The sequence below is a fragment of the Ambystoma mexicanum genome, chromosome 13 (assembly GCF_040938575.1).
Source record: "Ambystoma mexicanum isolate Mex_15411 chromosome 13, UKY_AmexF1_1, whole genome shotgun sequence".
NCBI classification, from domain to species: Eukaryota; Metazoa; Chordata; class Amphibia; order Caudata; family Ambystomatidae; genus Ambystoma; species Ambystoma mexicanum.
Window position 1 is genome coordinate 429,166,070 of NC_090938.1, and position 24,428 is coordinate 429,190,497.

The following is a 24,428-nucleotide window of genomic DNA, read 5'->3' on the forward strand; positions in this document are numbered from 1 at the left end:
TTCTTAGACCTGGACACTAGTGGAGGGCTTGCATAGACCTAGAGGCTAGTGGAGGGTTTCCTGGCCCCTGTTAGCCATCAGAAAGTATTTAGCTGATAGGTAATAATACCACCTACCATTATAGTGCATAGAAGAGGAGGGTCCAGTAAATATGAGAACACAACGTATTAATACCATTGTTATTAGCAGTAATTAAATGTTACCACCTGCAGACTCGGGGCCCGATTCATGGAAAAAGGCGGTGAATAGGTCCTGCAAAGACTGCACGCTGATTAAGAATCTGTGCTGCCCGTCGCACAGAGGAAAATCTACACACTACGCGTATTCACAGAATTTTACATGCAAAGTAACCCTATGTGCAAGTCTCGGCCGGAACGCCCAGAACACGCCCACATGCAGAGCCTTTCCGCGGGCACGTGTGGGGTCCTCCGTAACTATTCCCAGCACACCCTCAGCACGCGTAGCACATATCGTAAAAGTTGCCATATGCTTGTACACATGCGTGCAAACCCCTGTAAACGGTGCCTGCACCCCGCTACACTGCTTACGCGCACCTGCAAGTCCAATCGGAACCCCGACTGCGTGCACACACCCCTAAATCCAACACCTGATCTTAACTATGCACTGTTATTCCTATGCGCAAGTGTCTGTATGCCTGCCTTCGGGTGGCGGATAGATCGAGTGATTTGCGTGGCCATTTCCTTGATGAGAAGTTGCGCGGACAGATCCATGAATATGCTTGGTTATGCGAATTTGTAGGCGTGCAGTGGACTGCCTGTGGGCCGCCCCTCGTAACGCCCACATGTTCACTTGTTCTTCCCCATTTTGCGAGTTCCGCCCCCGACTCCGGTCTATACGCATGCCACGCCCACGCTCTGTGAGGTGTCCCGCGCAAGGCACTCGGCCGTTCGCAGAGACGTTCAGAGCCTGCGCGAAGTCCCCGCACAGTCCGAAAAAGTACTGTGCAGTCGGTTCTAGAATCGACAAACTGGTTTTGGGCGCAATGTCCCGATTTACTATGCAATATATTTCATGAATCAGGACCATAGTCTTGAAAATATAGAAATTACTTTGTTTCTTAAAACACGAGCACTCCTGCCTTTCTGAAGAGTATTGTCTCAATCGTATCTCCGGGTCAGTGGTGAATACATTCCATGCAAAACACAGAGCAAACCCGCTGCTAGTGGTCGTGTGTATTACACGAAATTGACTAGTGCATGAAACTCTTGGGAACAAATAATGAGAGGTTAGCCAATACAATGTTTCCACCTGCCATCGATCATTGTTGATTTAAACAGTGGCTGTTACATTATATGAATGTCGCCTTTCAAGAAATTCATTTTGGAAATGTTGTTAAAATGATAATTTAGCATATGCATGAAAAGTGGACAATTTTATCAACTACACACAATTGCAAAAACCTGATCAAAGTATAATACCCTACACGCCCCCACCCCCCCTCACCCACTGCAACACCCCTGGAGAATATTCGGTCTCATCGTCCAGCGGGTTTGCTGCTGTGTAACATAAACAATGACTGTCCCATGCCAGTCCGGATACATATACATTGAGCACGGTAGTTGCTCTAAATAGGTTTTCTATTTTTTTATTGTTTTGAGTTTTCATACCACGCTTCAGGGTGATGAAACGTTTCTAAAAGTATGCACCCCCTCCCCAGTTAAACCCACTCGCCTGGGGCATTTCCGCGATTGTATGTTATTGGAGCGGCTTTGAGGCCGCTTCTGCAGAAACCCAGAAGTTCGAAGCCTATTCGCTGTGCCGCCAGAAGGGGAGGGGTGGCTTGGGGACTGCTCACCTATTTATCGCCGGGGCCCCCAAGCGTGACTGTGACTGGCTGGTGCTGAGAGGACCCAGGCACAACCTTGAGGAAGACTGCAAGCTGCTGCAGGCGCGTTCTCCTTGCTGGTCCAGTCCCTGTAAGTAAACCTAGATTCATCGTGACTCCGCACCATTCTTCTAAGGTTTCACTGGGCTTGTTTTGGGAAGGTAAACGTGTAGCAGGACTCTTTGAAGCTAATCGTACTTATGAGTTACGCCTAGTTAAGCAATATGTAAGGATGTAGTCAATGGGCTCGGGACCGGCGTCAAGGCCATGGCACGGGAAGCGTTCTGGAGGGACAGATTAAACCAGTCTTTTGTTTGTGGGACCCTTCACCCAGTGCAGGGAATGTGGCAGATAGCCCAGATCCCTTAAGTGTCCCGTGGCTATGCGGAAGAAGGCCATCCAGTTCTTTTTTTGTTCACTTTGGGTTGTGGTACTAGTAGTTTTATTCCCGATTTGAAAACTACAAGTCACAGAACTCAAAGCAAAAACAGGACTGGTTGGCTTTTCCATGGCCACAATGCTCTCAACCATTTATGTCGCAATGGCGGGTGACAACACCCGATTTTATTTTTGGCGGGTGAGAGGCCCATTGAAATTAATGGCCGTGCAGGAGTCTTGGCGGGTGAGTCAGCTGTTTACAAGGCGGGTGACACCCGCCAAAAGCGTGTGAGTTGAGAGCTATGCCACATGAAAGGTGAGAGCTCTGGGCAACCGTGCAAGCACAAATCCCCATTTTGTCGTCCTATAAACCCTCCATGCAGAGGACCTGCACCTTTGCCCCTCCAGCACTGCTTTCAGTGGTATACAGAATCTAGGGGGGCTCTGGAAAGAGGGCGTGGCAGCATTTTGCTGGGTGTGGTAAATGGTTGGGGCATTGGGCATTGCCACCATGTCCCCCCATGCATCTTCATCTGGCCCTGAAATCTCAAATGAGACAGCACAAAAGCCACTGGCTACTTCACATACACTTGGGGAACACAAATTAAACGCAATATTTTAAATATGACATCCCTGACAGTCATTCAAACCTGCAATCCCATTTTGAGCACATAATGCAAACTGGCCTTTCTGCTTATTTCATTTGTAATAGAATCCTAACAGTAAACTGACTGCAAACCTCTATATAACCATTCAGACCCCCCCCTTCCCTTTTGGGAGTCAGGTGCTGGGTTCCATGCAACTATTTCTCGAACAGCCTATGAATATCCGTCCTGCTCAAGTGCAGGGTGCTCACTCTGCTGGGTGCTCTCTCCTTTATGGGCATTTTTAGTTTGGGCTATTACCTATGAGCCGAAACGATTGCATTAGAGTACAGTTAGGGAGGAATGGCATATGAGGAGAGACATACAGCTTGTAGGTGTTGTTTGATTATTTGGCCACCCATTGACTGCCCACTGCCATGCTAATCCATATGGCCATTCCCACCTAGTTCCTGCCCCTGCCCACTCAAAACACCTCCTCAGGGGAACTCTTTGAGCTCGCTTTAATCAAGCCTTACCATCAAACGTCACACTCAAAATGCCTGCTAGTGTTTTTTCAAAGCAGTCTTCTGAGAGCTAATGACTTAATTGGAGTTGTTACGCCACTACCGTTGTAATAAAAAAATGTCTTAACCAGGTCTGTCTTCAGCCACTCGGTTTACAAGCACTCTGCATGTCCTTCACTGAAGTCCCGTTTAAAACAAGCATTGGCAAATACGTTTTTAAATATTAGGCATTTGCCAGGCACTGCTCCTAGAGGCCCAGGAATTCTCACCATGTTGCATCTGATACCATCAAAGTCCAGGTAATCCGACTACGGCTGTGCCTGGCGAGTGTTTTTTCCATGCCTACACAAAAGGTCAAACTGTTGGCATTGCCAATGCTTGTTTGGAGACTGCAGGGTCTCTGCTGCTTATCCCAGCCCAATGAAATCCCAGCTCTCCAGCTGGTTCAGATTGACACTTACAGATCTGCTCGCCAGATGTTTCATATGGCAACTCACATCAGACCATGCTAGAATAGTCAATTTTAAGGGATCATGGGCCCCGGGGACGTAGTCCCAAGTATCTAGAGAGTTTAATGTGGCAGACCCCTGCTCCATGCACACTCTTCACTATGATGGACAGTCATCTGTGTCAGACCCTGCAGTTGTGAGGGTCATTCATCTGCGCCAGACCCTGCAGCTGTGATGGTCTTTCATCTGTGTCAGAACCTGCAGCTGTGATGGTCTTTTATCTGTCAGACCCTGCAGCTGTGATGGTCTTTCATTTGTGTCAGACGCTGCAGCTGTCAGGGTCATTCGTCTGTGTCAGACCCTGCAGCTGTGATGGTCTTTCGTCTGTGTCAGACCCTACAGCTGCGATGGTCAATCGTCTGTGTCAGACCCTGCAGCTGTGAGGGTCATTCATCTGTGTCAGACCATGCAGCTGCGAGGGTCATTCGCCTGATTCAGACCCTGCAGTTGCGATGGTCTTTCATCTGCGTCAGACCCTGCAGCTGCGATGGTCTTTCATCTGTGTCAGACCCTGAAGCTGCGATGGTCTTTCATCTGTGTCAGACCATGCAGCTGCCAGGGTCATTCATCTGTGTCAGACCCTGCAGCTGTGATGGACATGTAGCTGTGAGGGTCACTCATCTGTGTCAGGCCCTGCAGCTGTGAGGGTCACTCATCTGTGTCAGACCCTGCAGCTGTGATGGTCAGACCCTGCAACTGTGAGGGTCACTCATCTGTGTCAGTCCGTGCATCTGTGAGGGTCATTCATCTGTGTCAGACCCTGCAGCTGTGATGGTCAGACCCTGCAACTGTGATGGACACTCATCTGTGTCAGACCCTGCAGCTGTGAGGGTCATTCATCTGTGTCAGACCCTGCAGCTGTGACGGTCATTCATCTGAGTCAGAATTGACAGCTGTGAGGGTCCTTCATCTGTGTCAGACCCTGCAGCTGTGAGGGTCCTTCATCTGTGTCAGACCCTGCAGCTGTGAGGGTCATTCATCTGAGTCAGATCTTGCAGCTGTGAGGGTCAATCATCTGTGTCAGTCCCCTGCGTCACAGGCGTGGGGCAGGAAAAAGCGTTGTGCTGAAAAGGATCTTTCCAGAACCCTGGCAGCATTTTCCGCCTGAAAAGGAGAAGCTCACAGTTTACATAAGCGGTTCCTTTTTATTTATTTTTAAAATGTCATTGCCACCGTCAGATCATTATCTGGAGCTCAATTGCATTTGCAGTGACTGGATTTTAACGTCTTTGCATGAGATCTGCTTACGCAACACGGTTAGGATGCTGCAATCTGGCGTATTCTTTGGCAGTGACCTGAAACTTCACAACAAATCATCACCAGCTATGGCTGCCAGGCGTAAAGTCGTGAACATCTGTAAAAACCTGCCCTTCTCCACTTTCACTGCACCAAAAACACTCGTTACCACCCTGGTCTTCCGGCGGCTGTATTAATACTCCAGCCTCCTCCTGGGCTCCCACTGTACTGCTTTGCTCCTCTCATCGAGGAACTGGGGTTGCTCTGTGTGCCCTCTACAACCTCGCTAGGTCTAGCCTTCCTCCATGCATGTGGGCCGCTATACATGCAAAACCTCTCCCAACTCAAATTCCTGCGTCTTATATGATTGGTTATTTATAACACCCTTAGTACCCGGAGATTTCTAAGTGCGGACGCAGCGATCGAACCTGCGTTGCTCCATGTCATTTTGTTTCCAAGGATAGCACGTTGTCTCTGAGCTATCCTCCAGAGACCATGTGTACACTACTCCCACCCCTACTCGCTCAGTCTTTTCCAATAATCTCCCTTACCCTCTAGGGCTCATATTCGAGTCCCCGACGTAATACGGCAGCAGCTGCCTGCACTCATGCACGTTGGCTGCACATGTCCACACCTCTGAATATTGGTAATTTGCACTCCGCCATGCAAAAGTGCAGGGCAAACGGTGTTGCATGAGCGTGTACGCCACCTTTCGCCCTGCACCGTGCATATGAAGTAAACACTGCCTGCCATATACGCCTGCAGGCAGCGTTTAAAATGGATCCCTGGTTCTAAGTTAATTTAACAAACTAAGAGGGTAATTCATAGAATTTCGCAGAAAAGTGTCGCAAGCGGCTGGCGCAGAGTGTCCGCCTGCGATTGTCTGCGCCAGGCACGTGCGCTAAAACCGATTTCCGCGCACAGCGTATTCATGGATTTTAGGCTCCCAAACCAGCCGTGGCGCAGAGTATCGCAGCGACCCTGCAGCAGCGCCAGTAACGCCCCCAAGAACGCCCTCGCGCAAGGAAAAGCCATCAAAATCGCTAAATCATCGCAAAGGGTTGCGCTAACCCTGGACCAGTTTACAGGGCTGCCAAACAAGGAACGCAAAGCGGGTAACGTGCATATCAGGGGTACGCGTGAAGTTATACACGCGATTAGCCAGGCTGCCAGGGTACGTGTATTTCAGGGGTGCGCGGGAAGTTCAACACGCGATAGTCCAGGGAACGTGTATTACAGGGGTACGCGGGAAGTTCAACACGCGATTGTCCAGGGAACGTGTATTACAGGGGTACGCGGGAAGTTCAACACGCGATTGTCCAGGGAACGTGTATTACAGGGGTACGCGGGAAGTCTTACATGCGATTAGCCAGGGCACGTGTAATACAGGGGTACGCGTGAAGTTATACACGCGATTAGCCAGGGTACGTGTATTACAGGGGTACGTGGGAATTATAACACACGCAATTTGGCTGGGTACGTGTATTACAGGGGTACACGGGAAGTTCTACACGCGAATCGGCTGGGTACGTGTATTACAGGGGTGCGCGGGAATGATCACACGCGATTTGGCCTGGTACGTGTATTACAGGGGTGCGTGGTAATGATCAGACGCGATTTGGCTTGGTACGTGTATTACAGGGGTGTGCGGGAATTATCACACGCAATTAGGCTGGGTGGGTCCTCACAGGTGTTCCCTGTACACCCTCCACGGCCCCAGCAGGCAGCCCACAAAACAGGGGACTACCCTGCACACCTGCTCATGTCCCCCTGCACCCCCAGCCCCCAGCAGTGCAGGGTCACCCTCCACCAGGCCCCCACTCATGTCTCCCACCACCCCCACCCCCCAGCAGTGCAGGGGCACCCTCCACCAGGCCCCCACTCATGTCCCCCTGCACCCCCACCCCCCTGCCACCATGGGCAGCCCCCACCAGGCCCCCACTCATGTCTCCCACCACCCCCACCCCCCAGCAGTGCAGGGTCACCCTCCACCAGGCCCCCACTCATGTCTCCCACCACCCCCACCCCCCAGCAGTGCAGGGTCAACCTCCACCAGGCCCCCACTCATGTCCCCCTGCACCCCCACCCCCCAGCAGTGCAGGGTCACCCTCCACCAGGCCCCCACTCATGTCCCCCTGCACCCCCACCCCCCTGCCACCATGGGCAGCCCCCACCAGGCCCCCACTCATGTCCCCCTGCACCCCCACCCCCAACAGTGCAGGGTCACCCTCCACCAGGCCCCCACTCATGTCCCCCTGCACCCCCACCCCCCTGCCACCATGGGCAGCCCCCACCAGGCCCCCACTCATGTCTCCCACCACCCCCACCCCCCAGCAGTGCAGGGTCACCCTCCACCAGGCCCCCACTCATGTCCCCCTGCACCCCCACCCCCCAGCAGTGCAGGGGCACCCTCCACCAGGCCCCCACTCATGTCCCCCTGCACCCCCACCCCCCTGCCACCATGGGCAGCCCCCACCAGGCCCCCACTCATGTCTCCCACCACCCCCTCCCCCCAGCAGTGCAGGGTCACCCTCCACCAGGCCCCCACTCATGTCTCCCACCACCCCCACCCCCCAGCAGTGCAGGGTCACCCTCCACCAGGCCCCCACTCATGTCTCCCACCACCCCCACCCCCCAGCAGTGCAGGGTCAACCTCCACCAGGCCCCCACTCATGTCCCCCTGCACCCCCACCCCCCAGCAGTGCAGGGTCACCCTCCACCAGGCCCCCACTCATGTCCCCCTGCACCCCCACCCCCCTGCCACCATGGGCAGCCCCCACCAGGCCCCCACTCATGTCCCCCTGCACCCCCACCCCCCAGCAGTGCAGGGTCACCCTCCACCAGGCCCCCACTCATGTCCCCCTGCACCCCCACCCCCCTGCCACCATGGGCAGCCCCCACCAGGCCCCCACTCATGTCTCCCACCACCCCCACCCCCCAGCAGTGCAGGGTCACCCTCCACCAGGCCCCCACTCATGTCCCCCTGCACCCCCACCCCCCAGCAGTGCAGGGTCACCCTCCACCAGGCCCCCACTCATGTCCCCCTGCACCCCCACCCCCCTGCCACCATGGGCAGCCCCCACCAGGCCCCCACTCATGTCTCCCACCACCCCCACCCCCCAGCAGTGCAGGGTCACCCTCCACCAGGCCCCCACTCATGTCTCCCACCACCCCCACCCCCCAGCAGTGCAGGGTCACCCTCCACCAGGCCCCCACTCATGTCTCCCACCACCCCCACCCCCCAGCAGTGCAGGGTCAACCTCCACCAGGCCCCCACTCATGTCCCCCTGCACCCCCACCCCCCAGCAGTGCAGGGTCACCCTCCACCAGGCCCCCACTCATGTCCCCCTGCACCCCCACCCCCCTGCCACCATGGGCAGCCCCCACCAGGCCCACACTCATGTCTCCCACCACCCCCACCCCCCAGCAGTGCAGGGTCACCCTCCACCAGGCCCCCATTCATGTCCCCCTGCACCCCCACCCCCCTGCCACCATGGGCAGCCCCCACCAGGCCCCCACTCATGTCTCCCACCACCCCCCAGCAGTGCAGGGTCACCCTCCACCAGGCCCCCACTCATGTCTCCCACCATCCCCACCCCCCAGCAGTGCAGGGTCAACCTCCACCAGGCCCCCACTCATGTCTCCCACCACCCCCACCGCCCTGCCACCATGGGCAGCCCCCACCAGGCCCCCACTCATGTCTCCCACCACCCCCACCCCCCTGCCACCATGGGCAGCCCCCACCAGGCCCCCACTCATGTCTCCCACCACCCCCACCCCCCAGCAGTGCAGGGTCACCCTCCACCAGGCCCCCACTCATGTCTCCCACCACCCCCACCCCCCAGCAGTGCAGGGTCAACCTCCACCAGGCCCCCACTCATGTCCCCCTGCACCCCCACCCCCCAGCAGTGCAGGGTCACCCTCCACCAGGCCCCCACTCATGTCCCCCTGCACCCCCACCCCCTGCCACCATGGGCAGCCCCCACCAGGCCCCCACTCATGTCTCCCACCACCCCCACCCCCCTGCCACCATGGGCAGCCCCCACCAGGCCCACACTCATGTCTCCCACCACCCCCACCCCCCAGCAGTGCAGGGTCACCCTCCACCAGGCCCCCATTCATGTCCCCCTGCACCCCCACCCCCCTGCCACCATGGGCAGCCCCCACCAGGCCCCCACTCATGTCTCCCACCACCCCCCAGCAGTGCAGGGTCACCCTCCACCAGGCCCCCACTCATGTCTCCCACCACCCCCACCCCCCAGCAGTGCAGGGTCAACCTCCACCAGGCCCCCACTCATGTCTCCCACCACCCCCACCGCCCTGCCACCATGGGCAGCCCCCACCAGGCCCCCACTCATGTCTCCCACCACCCCCACCCCCCTGCCACCATGGGCAGCCCCCACCAGGCCCCCACTCATGTCTCCCACCACCCCCACCCCCCAGCAGTGCAGGGTCACCCTCCACCAGGCCCCCACTCATGTCTCCCACCACCCCCACCCCCCAGCAGTGCAGGGTCAACCTCCACCAGGCCCCCACTCATGTCCCCCTGCACCCCCACCCCCCAGCAGTGCAGGGTCACCCTCCACCAGGCCCCCACTCATGTCCCCCTGCACCCCCACCCCCTGCCACCATGGGCAGCCCCCACCAGGCCCCCACTCATGTCTCCCACCACCCCCACCCCCCTGCCACCATGGGCAGCCCCCACCAGGCCCACACTCATGTCTCCCACCACCCCCACCCCCCAGCAGTGCAGGGTCACCCTCCACCAGGCCCCCATTCATGTCCCCCTGCACCCCCACCCCCCTGCCACCATGGGCAGCCCCCACCAGGCCCCCACTCATGTCTCCCACCACCCCCCAGCAGTGCAGGGTCACCCTCCACCAGGCCCCCACTCATGTCTCCCACCACCCCCACCCCCCAGCAGTGCAGGGTCAACCTCCACCAGGCCCCCACTCATGTCTCCCACCACCCCCACCGCCCTGCCACCATGGGCAGCCCCCACCAGGCCCCCACTCATGTCTCCCACCACCCCCACCCCCCTGCCACCATGGGCAGCCCCCACCAGGCCCCCACTCATGTCTCCCACCACCCCCACCCCCCAGCAGTGCAGGGTCACCCTCCACCAGGCCCCCACTCATGTCTCCCACCACCCCCACCCCCCAGCAGTGCAGGGTCAACCTCCACCAGGCCCCCACTCATGTCCCCCTGCACCCCCACCCCCCAGCAGTGCAGGGTCACCCTCCACCAGGCCCCCACTCATGTCCCCTTGCACCCCCACCCCCCTGCCACCATGTGCAGCCCCCACCAGGTCCTCACAATCCCCAATCATGTGCGTAATGGTCAGCCTCCACAGCCAAAAAGCCCTACCAAGTAACCCATTCACCCAAATGGAAATGAAAACACATGTTACACCCCCAATGTTCATGAAGCAAATGAACCCATGTCCGTCACACACAGATTTTCAAATTGAATGGGAAAACACACAACATGATATGCATGAAACCAATGAGATGAAACCACACAGTGAACAATGGAAAAAAAATGTATTGGACAAAAATACAAATGGTAATGAAAGAAAAATAACTACAATGTAAATGTGAAAAAATAAGCTGCATGTCCGCATAAAAACACAAAAGTAGAAAATCAAATCCATAAAATATTGTCCAAAGTGAAATGTAAAAACTCTCCATGCAACAAAGAACTATGTACAAAAATAACAAGGGTCCATCATCACAACTGAACTAAGGAAACCTCCTAAAAAACCTACCTAAATATCAACTATATACAAAAAGTGGAGCAGTGTCCGTCGACTCCAAATCATAAGAAAAAACAAAGGAAACCTAAAACTAAAGAACTATATACAAAGGCGGCGGGCAAGTCCAGCGGCTCACTCCGTGGTGTTCCGGGCCAGGGCATCATCGAACTCCTGTTCGATGTCCCGGAGGCGATCCAGTTCCATGGCCCCGAGGGTCCGCAGGGACGACGCCGTGTCCTCCTCCAACCCCCTGCGGATTGCCTCGAGGCACTCGGCCCGCCTCAGGGCCCTCCGCATGGAGTTCTCCGCCCTGACCATTGTGAGCCGCGCCTCTTCCGCCCGCCGCCGCTCCGCACCTATGGCGTGGCCCAACCGCTGCCACACGGAAGACACTCTCTGTCCTGGGTCCTCCTGCCCTCCGGCCGATGCCTGCCCCTCCGATGTCGAAGGCCCCGAGCCTTCATGGCTCCCACCATGTTGCTGCTGCTGCTCTGCCTCTGCCCGTGCACTGCCTCCTGCTGCCTGCACATCCTCCGCCGGCTGGGGTGCAGTTGTTGATGTGGCCACCCCTGCTGGACGTCCGACTCCCGACTGTGGCAGGGATGCCTCCTCCACCAGCCTGACGGCACTGTCAGAGGCAGCTCCACAGGGCACCCAGGTGACTGATGGGTGGGAAGATGGCACAGAGGACGACTGGCGCGTAGGGGGTCCAGTTGAGGAGGGGGTCGGAACAAGCCCCATCAGACGGAGGAATCCGGTCTGGGTGACCTGTCCCAGCAGGCTGACGTGGTCAACGAGCCATTCGAGATGACGTGCAGTCTCTCCATGAAAAGACTGCAGGTCACCTCGCATGGCCCGTTGACGCAACGCCACACCAGCCAGGACAGGCTCAACCCGGACCTGGATAGCCACGTCCGCAGGCAGAGGAAGGCCAGTTGACGTCAGCTCATCCCCTGCCTGGAAACGGGTCTGGACGTAGGCATCCCTGCTGGTGCAAGATGATGCAGGGACAGGATCGGGGACAGGATTGCACACAGGCACCTCCGCGGCGGCCTGTGCTGCCTCCTGTGCCTGGTCCTGGACTGCACCACTAGCACCAGTGGGATCCCCACCTCCAGACCCCGTCTCTGGTGCTTGCACGGCCTCCTCCTCCACCAGACCCCCCACCAACCTGGATGACTCCGTGCCATCTTCCCCTGTTGGGCCCTGTGGGGTCCCCGCTGCCCCTTCTGCTGCCGAGGAGTCCAACTCCAACCTCCGCCTCTTGGACCTCCCCCCGGCAGCTGCGGCCTGGGACGCAGCACCGGACTCCTCACTCCCCGACGAGATGACAACACGGGAGGGGAGCCGGGCCTTGCGTCTCCGGCTGGCGGTCGGATCCCCGCCGCTGTGCTCCACAGCACCTTCTCCGCCCTCTTCATCAGTTGACGCTGCAGACAGGGAGAAACAAAACACAGGCATCAGGGCACTGTACAATGGACACATACACACATGACAGTTGCACATGAGTGGCATTGGCAAACCTCAGACATGTCATCACAATCCCCAACACACATGTCATTGCAACTCGCACACATGAGCCATACCACAGCCATATCGCAACTGCCACCACCATCCATACACATACAACAGCATGAGCAGCCAAAGGTGACCCAGACATCACATGCAACACAGGAAGTGCACCACACATGTACACACACCACCACACTTGCATGCATGTGTACACCTCGGCCAAGTGTCGCACTGTTCAGACGGGCATCCATGTCACATCTGCCAATCAGGCTTACACATACCGCAGTCACATGCATCCATGTTGCATCACTGTTGCACCCTTGTCAAATACACACACATGCACATGTACACAGTGCTCATACATGCAGCCCAATACAACATACATGCGTGACATCACGGACATGTCTACTTACATACACATACATACAAACATGTGTGCACGCACAACTGCATTTGCCATGCAAGCCTACACACACAAGCACCATCCATGTCTCACACATTACAGCCCTCGCATGTGTCAGCCCCACGGCCATGTACACCCCCACCCATACTCGACCCCATACAAACAGATGTGCAACCTGCACAATACCGAATAATCACCACACGCACTGCTCACAATCAGGATGCATGTACACTCACCGCTCGACTCCAGACGGGTCTGCTTCTCCAGGACCTGGACGTGGAGCGCTGGGGATATGCGTTCCAGGACCCCCATCTGTTCTTCCGACAAGTGGCCCCGGCGCCCCTTGGCATCCGCTGCCTTCAAGAGGCGCCGGGCCTTGTTCAGGGTCCTGGACCTGAAGTCCTCCCAGCGCTTCCTGACATGTTGTAAGTCCCGGACTGCCACCCCCTCCGCGTTGATGGCAGTCACGATGTCAGTCCAGATCCGAGTCCGTCCTTCCTTGTCGGCGCGGGAACTTCCGAAGAGGGCATCATACTGCCCCAGGACTTGCTCCACCAGGACACCAACTTCGGTGGCACTGAAGCTGGTGCCCCTCTGCCTCTCTGGCCGGGGGTTGTCAGTGGTCACAGATGGTGTTTGCCCCGACATGACAACCCCAGAGGCAGGAGTGGGTGGGCAACTGGGTCCTGGGGCTGGGCTGTGGAGCGATGGAATTCCAGTCAGGAGTCTTCGGTACCAGCAGGGGTGGTCACAGCAACAGCACCCCTGGCTGATGTGCAGGCAGCAAATGGCAGTGCACGTGGGCAGCAGGCAGTCAGGCAGCAGCAGATGGTAGGTGGGAGCGTGCTCGGGGCTCTGGGGGGCAGTAGTTCAGCCTTCTGGGCAGGAGCCTGTTCTTCTGTGTGCTTACGCGTGGCGAGCTTGTTCAGAGTGATTTGGCACGTGAAAATCCTGCACGTCCGCGTGAAAATCGAGGAAAGGCCCTTAGCGCGTAAGCGCGTCAGCACGCATACGCGATTCTATTGGACCAAAGGCCCTCAGCGCGTAAGCGCGTCTGTGACGTGACCCGCACGGGTGTTTCCCACACAGCACGTGATGACAGAGCACACGTGGAAAGACTGCACGTCAGAGTCTCATCGCGTGTGATTGGTGGAAATGGCCCTACACGCAGAAGTGACAAAGCGTGTAATTGGAGGAAATGTCCCTACACGCAGAAGTGACAAAGCGTGTAATTGGAGGAAATGTCCCTACACGCAGAAGTGACAAAGCGTGTAATTGGAGGAAATGTCCCTACACGCAGAAGTGACAAAGCGTGTAATTGGTGGAAATGGCCCTAGCGCGTACACGCCGCGTAAGTGACGCTGGACGTGTGGGCCTGTATAAAAGGTACGCGTAGAACACCACTTCCTTGTACGTGCTTTTCGTGGAGAGCGAGTGGGTGAATTCTGTACTTCTTGTCGTTTCACACGCGATTTACTTCACGGCGTTTCAAGTTCGTATTCCCTGTTACCTCTGACAGCTTTTTCTCTTCTTTCGATTTTACTGGTTTACCTGGGCCTGTTCCCTCAAACAGTGTTCCCTTCTACTGTTGTCCTGTCTCCTCAGACAGCGTACAAATCTTCTTTTGGCGGGGGTGTTGCCAACCAAACGTGCTCCTTTTACACGCTCGTTTACCAGGCAGACGGTGAGTCACGCACGTATCTAACATCTGTGCTTGCCCCGTGTGTAGCCTACCCCTTCAGAGGTCATTCTAGGCTGCGTGTGACACGCATACGTTCATTCTTGTGTTTCTGGGTGCCACAGCGTAGTGCAGGTTTTTCTTTCTGCACACGTGGTCTAGGAGGGGTTGCGTGCACGTCATCTCCCTTTTTTGGGCCTCCTGTGCGTTGCGTGACCCGTCATCTTTCCCCAGGGGTTACATTCAGCCTTGCTAGAGCACTAGGGTACAATTACCATCTGGTACCCAACCCCTTTGACCCCCAATTGCCCAGGACAATAGTCTACATCCACTCCCATACGCACATTAACATCAGTGCCATGGCTGGGAGGCGAGGATTCCGTAAGGGTGGCAAAGGTGGAAGAGCCACAAGTGGTGGCCGTGGTGGATCCGGTAGGGGACGTGGTCGTAACTTGCAGGGTGAGCCTGTCCCCCCATGTGTGGAGGACCAGTCACGGGCACCCATAATCCCCCCCCTCCCCCCCTCCCATTGAGGCTGATGTGGCTGACACCATCCATGCTCAGCCCTTGTTGGACCAGCCCATTGTGGCACCAGACCTGGCTGACTCCATGGCTGACTTCCAGGTCAGCAGGGCTACGACACGTGCCTGGTGCACGTTGATGCCATCATGCCACGTGGATCTGGGGCAGCAAGGTCATCTGCTGCACCAAGGAGGCAGGGCGGAGAGGCTGCAGGGGCAGCTGCGGCTCCATCCACCCCAGCCCTCACACACCCAGCCAGGACAGTGTCGGTCCTAGTCCATGCTGCTGACATTCCCCCTGACACCATCACACTAGAGCCAATGCCTGCACCAACTCCCATGCTGAGTGTGCAATCCCACACTCCTGATACAGAGTCCACCAGGGCTCCTGCCCCTAGTGTCCAGAGCGGCGCAGGACACTCAGGATCACCACCACCTTCCAAGCGGAAGAGGAAGAGTGCTCGTCCGGCACAGGCTGATGCCCCAGACACGGCTACACAGTCCGGCCCGTCCAGGAAGCCCAGCTTCACGGATGACGAACTGAATGCACTTGTCGAGTATGTGTCCGGACATGACAACGAGATGGTCATTGTTGCAGGATCCAAGACCACACCTGCACAACGCCAGGCACACTGGCAGACCGTTGCGGACATCGTAAGTGCCCTTGGAATTGTGAGGCGCACAGCCAATGATTGCTATAAGCGCTGGAATGACCTAAAGCGCAGGGCAAAGAGTAAGCTGGCCTCAAGTCATGCCGCAACTCTAGTGACTGGAGGTGGGTCTCCAGTAGTAGACATGGAACTCACTCCACATGAGTCAGTCGCTGGGACCTACGTCACGGAGGAACAGATCCAAGGCGTGGGAGATCTGGCTGATTACGAGGCATTGTCCGGTGAGTGCACATGCATGTGTGTGTCATCCATGTGCATGGTGTGTGTGTGAGGGCTTCTGTTTGTGTGCCAGGTGAGAGTGTGTGCACCTGAGTCGTATGGGTCAGCCATGTGCTTCATGCAATCAAGTGGCATAGCGAGTAGAGCGCCCGCTTTGACACCCGTGCAGAGCCTGTTAACGCAGGTTCGAATCCCGGCGGGGCCAAACTCAGCCTTTCATCCTTCCGAGGTCGATAAATGAGCACCACACACCGTGGGTAATAATAAGCAGCGCTCAGATACCTGAGGGTTTGTAGCGCTATATAAAAGCCTAATTATTATTATTATTATTATTATTATTATAATCCTTCCTGCGCAGCTGCATTTGGCCATAGCAGTATCCCTTCTGCCAACAGTAGACATCTAGCCCAACTGCACGCCAGTTGCCCACAACATATTTGCTTATTTTTCACTGTTCATTCAGTCAGTTTGTTTGCATTCCACCACTTTCACTAGGCATGTCGCTGTCCACTAGTCACATGTCTGACATGGGTATGGTAAAGTGGAGTGACTTTGTTACCTGGATATCATTTGTACACACATGTCCCTGTGCAATTGGACCATTTCTGACTGGCAGCTCCAGGTGAAAAATCTGACCTGTTAGAATTAGAAAAGCAATTACATGCGGGAACTGGACTGAATGAATAGGTGCTGCCCTCCTCTCCATCTTCACTCAATAGCAATGGTACATGCCATCTGTGTGATGGCATGTGTGTTTCACCTGGCAATCACAGGCCAATGTGTGATGCCACTGCCAGGCAGCATGCAGAAAATGTGTTCATCTTCCATCTTGGTGTCATCAGTGTGTGCCATTTGCCTGCACTTCATACGCAGTGAGGGTGCATGCATGGGAGGGTTTTAGTCATGTGGGACATGTGTCAATCAAGTACTGGTTCTCTTGCTTCTCAGCCCTCATTGTGTGCCATGGTGCTAATGCCTGTTTCCATTTCTTTGTTTTCATGTCTTTGCAGGGGAAGACGCACCTGATACTGCTGGGGTTGTGGAGATGGTGCAGACCCAGGAGGGGTCCGAGGGCCGACCAACCACCAGTGAGGGACGTGGTGTGGTGGTGGGGGAGAACCCACAAGTGCTGCAGGTCGTGCTCTCAAGGGGTGTCTCTGGCTGCACCTCCCCCGAGCTGTACTCAGGTGTTGATTCGGATGAGACCTACGTGCCGTCGCAGGTGAGTGTTCCAGGGAGGGAATCTGTTCTGTCTCACCCACCTGCACCAGGGTCAGGACCCTCCATGGGGATGTCAGTGTTGACAGCTACGCCTTCGGTGGTTACGGATGCAGGGTCACACTCCGCGACATCTGATCCTGTTCCTGGGCCAGCAGATCAGAGGGGGAATGCAGTCCTGCAGCCTCAGGCAGTGCCGGCACAGCAAGGCGCAGTTCGCCTTGCCCCAGACAGGTGTGGTGCCCGCCGACGTGGTGGCCGTACGCCACCCGGCAATACCGCATGGGAGCAATCCATTTACGGTATGGCAACCCAACAGGCTGCATCATCCGAGATGATGGCTCACGCCATGGATAGGGTGGCCACTTCCATTGTCCCCCCAGAAAGGCTGATGGAGCGACTAGAGCAGGCAACCGACTCCATCTGCCAGTCACACAGGGAGGACATGTTGGGGTCCAACAGGGACAGGCGGGCGGCACTGGCGACTCTGCAGGAGGCCATCTCCATTGAGTCCCAGGGCCACAGGGAAGCCCTGAGGCAGGAGCTCCTTCACCTCAGGACGACTCTTGTTGAGCTTGAGGCTTCAACACACCAAAGGACAGAACAGCAGCTGGAGCGTCTCACCCGTACGCTCTCAGCTGAGATGCAGGCAACGAGGGCGGAGGTCCGGGCATCCCGTGAGTTGTTGCATGGGGACCTCCGCACACTCATCCTCCAGAACCAGACCTACCACACCCGCATGCTTGCAGCCATGGAGGAGCAGACTAGGGCCTTGCGTGGGCTGCCTCCCATAGTGCAACCACCTCCGGATGCAGCTGCACAGGGTGATAATAGCGACAGCAGTGATACTCCCACAATAGGGTAGCCGTGTGGGCCATGAGCCCATGGAGGTGTTTTATCTTCCCAGAATCCACGCAGGTGGGTTCTGGTGTGCATCCTGTCCTCGGACCTCCTGGGTGGCCTCCCCAACCCCCCCGGGCCCATCAATGGCCATTTTTGATTGTTTCTTATTTTTATTTTTATTTTTATTTCTTTTATTCCCAATTTTTTTGGGACGATCTGTTGGCTTCCGTGGTTCCTGTGGGCATACGCTGCATTGTGGCTGGGCACATGCAGGCTTGTAATGTATTTGGTTCAGATGCTTGGGTTTGAGTCACACACACCCCTCCTGCTTCCCGTTTCCATGGGCTTGCAAAGGGTGTGCCCAAGTGACAGTGAATTACACAGTGACGTTGGACTCCCATGAGCTGTGTGGCCAGTCTGTAGTCAATACTGTGTATACATTCCTAGTGCATATTGCTGTTGTGTTGTACACTGCATGTTGCATTGATGTGTAACTCTTCTTCTGTGTCTACCTCCCAATTTGCAGGTCCCTTCCTCATGTCCACACAAGGACCTCTAGTCTGGAGATGGGGACCATGTTGGCAGCAGTGCACCTACAACTCTACATGGCGACAACACTGCACAGTTGGTAGTGGTGGGAGTGCAGGCATTTCCAGGTGGTGAGACTACTAATATGTAACATTTGTGATGTCATGTTAATGGTACTACGTGCTCAAGTATGTTGTTGGTCCGGCATTGCTGTGAGCATTTCAGGTGTTGCAGGTTTCTAATAGTGCCACTGTACATAGTGAGACTGATGTCATGTTGTGGGGATTACTTTGTTTACCTGCAATTAGCATGACATGGCACGGTGTGTCGTGTGGCAGTGCTGGGGTTGGGTTGGCTGACATGGCACTGTCCTCTTGTTGCATTTTGCAAGTGGGTATTCATTTTAGCTGCTTCAATGTGTAACTTCACAAAACTGCATTGGTGGTGTCTGTGTGGGTAGGGATGCACACATTGTGACACTTCCAGGTGAACAATCTCAGGCTGACATGGTATTCCCGGTTCATTCTCCAGACATTCAGGATAAGTGTCAGGTTGAGTCATCATTTATTGTCAGATGGAATGTGCAAGGGCAGTGTGCACTCCGCAGGGGTGTGATTTCTATGTGAAGTAATTAGCCACTAGCTGTGTACGGGCTGCCTCCCCCCGTGCCCTTTCCCCTCCCATGCGCAGCAGCTGTGCATGTGGTTGGGGATGTGGGGCCACCACCATGTCCACGGCCAGGCCCCGGCGTGTTGCAACGTTGTGCAGGACACATGCTGCCACTATGATCCTGCACACTACTGGGGGAGCGTATAACAGCTGCCCGCCAGAACGGTCAAGGGAGCGAAAGCGTGACTTTAGCACTCCGAATGTGCGCTCCACTATGCCCCTGGTTGTAATGTGGGCTGTGTTATATCTTACCTGGGGTGGCGTGGTGGGGTTCCGAATTGGCGTCATCATGTGGGGGCTGAGAGGGTAGGCACTGTCCCCTGTGGAGGTGGTGATTGGTATCATTGGTGGGGTTGTGACCTTGCTCAGTATCCAACATGCATGCATGTGCAGTGGCATACATACTCACCAAGCAGCCATGTATCGCCATGCCGCCCAGCTTCTAGGTCCCGGCTTAGGGTGGACATTCGGTAAATGAAGCTGTCGTGGGTGGAGCCGGGATAGTTGGCATATACTGAGGTGATGATTCCCTTGGCATTACATGCTACCTGCACGTTGATGGAATGCCAGTGCTTGCGGTTCCTATAGATGTGCTCAGATGCCCTGGGGGGACGTAGAGCCACATGGGTGCAGTCGATGGCACCTAGCACTTTGGGGAATCGTGCCACAGCGTAAAAATCCAGGGCGGCAGCATGCCTTTCTGCAGGTGTTCTGGGCAGGTATATGTGCCTGCGGACTGATGGGCGTGCAGTGATGATGTTCAAGACCTGGTGTAGGCAGTGTGACTGGGTGGCCTGTGACACCCCACCCACTATGGCACTTGTCCGCTGAAATGATCCAGTGGCTAAGAAGTGCAGTACATTGAGGACCTTCTCCAGGGGGCTGAGTGCTTGGGAGCACAGGGTGGGTGATGTGAGGTCATCCTCCCACTCACTCACCAGGTCCAGTATGATGTGTGGTGGAAACCTGTACCTCCCATACACCTGGTCATCAGGCATCCCGAAAAGGCTGGTTCTGGGTGTGAATATTCTGGCCCTGACTATCCTCCTCCTCCTCCTTTGGTAGCCCACTGCCACTGCTGCTAGGAACGGTATGTTCATCCTGCCGTCTGAGCTTGTTATTGTTAAAGTCCGCAAATTTATGCTTTGCGCGTGTTCTAGGCGAGCGTGTGACCCGCGCACCCCTGGAATCCAGTTCCCAGTCCAATAGCGTGTGGAAATTCACATGCACCACGGGATACAGCGTGTGACCCGCGCACCCCTGGAATCCAGTTCCCAGTCCAATAGCGTGTGGAAATTCACATGCACCACGGGATACAGCGTGTGACCCGCGCACCCCTGGAATCCAGTTCCCAGTCCAATAGCGTGTGGAAATTCACACGCACCACGGGATACAGGTTCGCTGATGTACTTGCGTGTGTAAGTGCCCGCGCACCCATTAAATACACGTACATAGGCCAATCGCGTGTACGCGCACTTTTGTCCAATTACACGCGATGACACTCTGACGTGCAGTATCTCCACGTGTGCCCCGTCATCACATGCTGAGTGGGGAACACCCGTGCGGGTCACGTCACAGATGCGCTTACGCGCTGAGGGACTCTGGTCCAATAGAATCGCGTATGCGTGCTGACGCGCTTACGCGCTAAGGGCCTTTCCTCGGATTTCACGCTGACGTGCAGGATTTTCACGTGCCAAATCACTCCGTATCAAGCTGGCCACGCGAAAACACACGGAAGACCACGCTCCTGCCCAGAAGGCCGAGTTACTGCCCCCCAGTGCCCCGAGCAGCCTCCCACGTGCCATCTGCTGCTGCCTGCCTGCCTGCCTGCTGCCACCGTGCCCTGCCATTTGGTGCCTGCACATTAGCCATCTGCAGGGGTCCAGTTGCTGTGTCCACCCCTGCTGGAACTGAAGACTCCCGACTGGGATTACATCGCTCCACAGCCCAGCCCCAGGACCCAGTTGCCCACCCACACCTGCCTCTGGGGTTGCCATGTCGGGCACTTCCACATCTGGCACCAGTGGCAACCCCAGGCCAGAGGGGCAGAGGGGCACCAGCTTCACTGTCACCGAAGTTGGTGTCCTGGTGGAGCATGTCCTGGGGCAGTATGATGCCCTCTTTGGATCGTCCCGCGCCAGCAAGGAAGGACGGCAGAGGATCTGGGCCGACTGTGTGGTTGCCATCAACGCGGAGGGGGTGGCAACCCGCGACGTCCTGAAGATCAAGAAGCGCTGGGAGGACTTGAGGTCCAGGACCCTTGTGAAGGCCCGGCGCCTCGTGGAGGGGGGCCGGGGCCGCATGAGTTCCATCCAGATGAGGGTCCTGGAACGCGTACGCCCAGCGCTCCACGCCCAGATCCTTGAGAGGGAGGCCCGTCTGGAGTTGAGCGGTAAGTGTCCATGCATTACTGTGTGAGACAGGGCATGTTGCGGTGGGCTGGTTCTATGATACTTGCCTGTATGTGTGCCATAGGCCATGTATGCATGTATGTGTGCAGGGACATCATGGTAATGCATGTGCGACCAGTGATGTGTGATGCACATGGTTGTTGCATGTGTTGAAATGCCGCATGGGGAGCCCTATGCAGATTTTGAACATGAGAGCATGCCAGTCTCTGTACCTGGACATGGGTGGGGGTGAGGGATGGGTGCTGATGCCAGGTACATATATGGTAGCCATGTCTGTGTGCCTGACCTGCGTGTCTGTGACTTGTGCATGCCATGGATGCATGACACATGTGTGTGACAATGCACAGATTCAGTAAAGCAGCCAAATTACCCTTGTATCCGCTGTGTTTGGTGTGTTTGGGGCCAGATGGATGTGACTGAGGTGAAGTGTGTGCATGTGATGGGCATGAGCCATGATGCATGTGAGTTACATATCATTGAATGTTTCAAGAGTCCATTGGACATGCATGGAAATGTCCATGGCATGCACCATGCCTGTTACTGTGTGTGTTTTGCCTGGACTGACCCATGTGTTGTGGAGGGACATGATGGAAGTGTACTTTGACAGTGGTGCTCATCTGCTATTGCTTCCTGTCTAGGGGACCATTGTACAGTGCCCTGATGCTTGTGTTCTTTGTCTCCCTCTACGCAGCGGCTAGTGAAGAAGAGGGCGGAGACGGCGCTGTGGAGCAAGGCGGCGGGGATGCCCCCACGGTTGCAGCGGAAGGGGTGGGTGAGCCCCCACAGGGGCCTGCTACGGTGGGAGACGGTGAGGAGCCATCCAGGTTGGTGGTTTGCACAGAGGAGGAGGAGGCCGCCACTGGGGCACACATGGGGCCTGGTGGGGGCATCCCTGCTGGTGCAAGTGGTGCAGTCCAGGGCCAGGGGCAGGAGGCAGCACAGGTCACCGTGGAGGGGCCTGTGCATGTCGCTGTCCCTGACCCTGTGAGTGCACCACCATGCACCAGCAGGGATGCCCCGTCCCAGGCCTGTCCGCAGGTAGAGGGGATGTCCATGTCACCTGACTCCCCTCCACCTGCGGACATGGGAACCCCTGGCCGTGCGGAGAAGGTCCTGATTGGGGTCGCGATGCGCACGGCTGTGATTCGTGATGCCGTGCGTGCTTCCCGGGAGGAGCACGCACGTCATCACGAAGTGCACCGTGCCGACGTGGCCCAATTGGGATCGGCCATGTTCGGGGTTTCCTGCATGTGTTGGCCAATGTGGCGGCCCTCTCCTCCTCTGTGCAGGCTATCCACCAGTCGTTCTTCTTGCCGTCTTCCAGCCCAGATGCCACCAGGGCCCCCTGTGGACCTGCCCCGACCAATGCAGCCAGCTCGGTGGGGATCCCATCCCTGCCACAGTCGGGAGTCAGAGATCCAGCAGGGGTGGACACCAGAGCACCTGGACCCCAGCAGATGGAGGATGTGACGGCATCATCGGGCAGGGCACGTGCACGACGGCGTCGGTGGTTTCCATCAGCCTGGATGCCGTCGTGCTGGCACAGGCAGTTGCGTCGGAGGCAGCAGCAGGCTCAACGTGGGAGGCATCATGGCTCGGGGCCATCAACATCAGGGGTGCAGGCATCTGCCGGAGGGCAGGAGAACCCTGGAATGGGAGTGGCTTCCGTGTGGGAGCGGTTGTGCCAGCGGATAGGTGCGGAGCGGCAGCGGGCAGAGGAGGAACGGCTCACGATGGTCAGGGCGGAGGACTCCATGCGGAGGGCGCTGAGGCGGGCTGAGTGCCTCGAGGGTCTTCGCAGGGAGTTTGAGCTTGACACTGCGTTATCCCTGCGGGACCTCGGGGCCAGGGAACATGCCCGCCTCCAAGCCATTGACCAGGAGTTCGATGATGCCCTGGCCCATGACAACAACCAGTGAGCCGTCCGAATAGCCCGCTGCCTTTGTATATAGTTGTATAGTTAGGGTTAGGTTTCCTTTGTTTTTTTTATTTTTTTTTGGTTGCGATTGGACAATGCACCACTTTTTTGTATATAGTTCAGTTTTTAGTTAGTAGTCATAGTTAGGTTTAATTTGGTTGGGCTCATGGACCCAGGATGATCTTCTTCATGTTTCTTCATTGGCTTATTTTAATTTTTCAGATTATTTTCTTGGACATTCATCTTGTTTTGTTTGATTTGCTTTGTGTTTTTTCTTATTTCATTTCCATTCTACTTGCTGTTCAATACATATTATTTTTTTAATCTTCAATGTGTCGTATCATCTCATTGCTTTCAGGCATGTCATGTTGGGTGTTTTGTCATTCACTTGCAGCCATTGTGTGTGACAGACATGTGTTCAATTGCATTATTTAAATTGGGGGTGTAACATGTAATTGCCTTTGATATGTGGGTGGGTGTGATAGTTGGTTGGGCCTTTTGGCAGGGGAGGATGGGCATTACGGACATGATTGGGGAATGTTGGGACCCAGGTGCAGGGGGGCATGGATTGGACATGGGTGGGGGCCTGCTGGCAGGTGCCCCACAGTGCTGGGGGGTGGGGGTGGTGGGAGACATGAGTGGGGGCCTGGTGGAGGGTGCCCCTGGTGGCTGGGGGGTGGGGGTGGTGGGTGACATGAGTGGGGGCCTGGTGGAGGGTGACCCTGCACTGCTGGGGTTTGGGGGTGGTGGGAGACATGAGTGGGGGCCTGGTGGAGGGTGCCCCTGGTGGCTGGGGGGTGGGGGTGGTGGGTGACATGAGTGGGGGCCTGGTGGAGGGTGCCCCTGCACTGCTGGGGTGTGGGGGTGGTGGGAGACATGAGTGGGGGCCTGGTGGAGGGTGCCCCTGCACTGCTGGGGTGTGGGGGTGGTGGGTGACATGAGTGGGGGCCTGGTGGAGGGTGCCCCTGGTGGCTGGGGGATGGGGGTGGTGGGAGACATGAGTGG

The 24,428-nt window shown here is 56.4% G+C and overlaps 1 protein-coding gene across 1 annotated transcript in view; it reads left to right on the top strand.

Moving 5' to 3' along the window:
• Positions 1 to 1,759: 1,759 nt before the first annotated feature.
• Positions 1,760 to 24,428, top strand: part of LOC138521303 (uncharacterized) — a 44,732-nt gene continuing 22,063 nt past the window's right edge. Inside the window, exon 1 of the mRNA XM_069634038.1 lies at positions 1,760 to 1,937. The gene's annotated coding sequence lies outside the window, so the exon portion shown is untranslated. The remainder of the gene's footprint in view (positions 1,938 to 24,428) is intronic.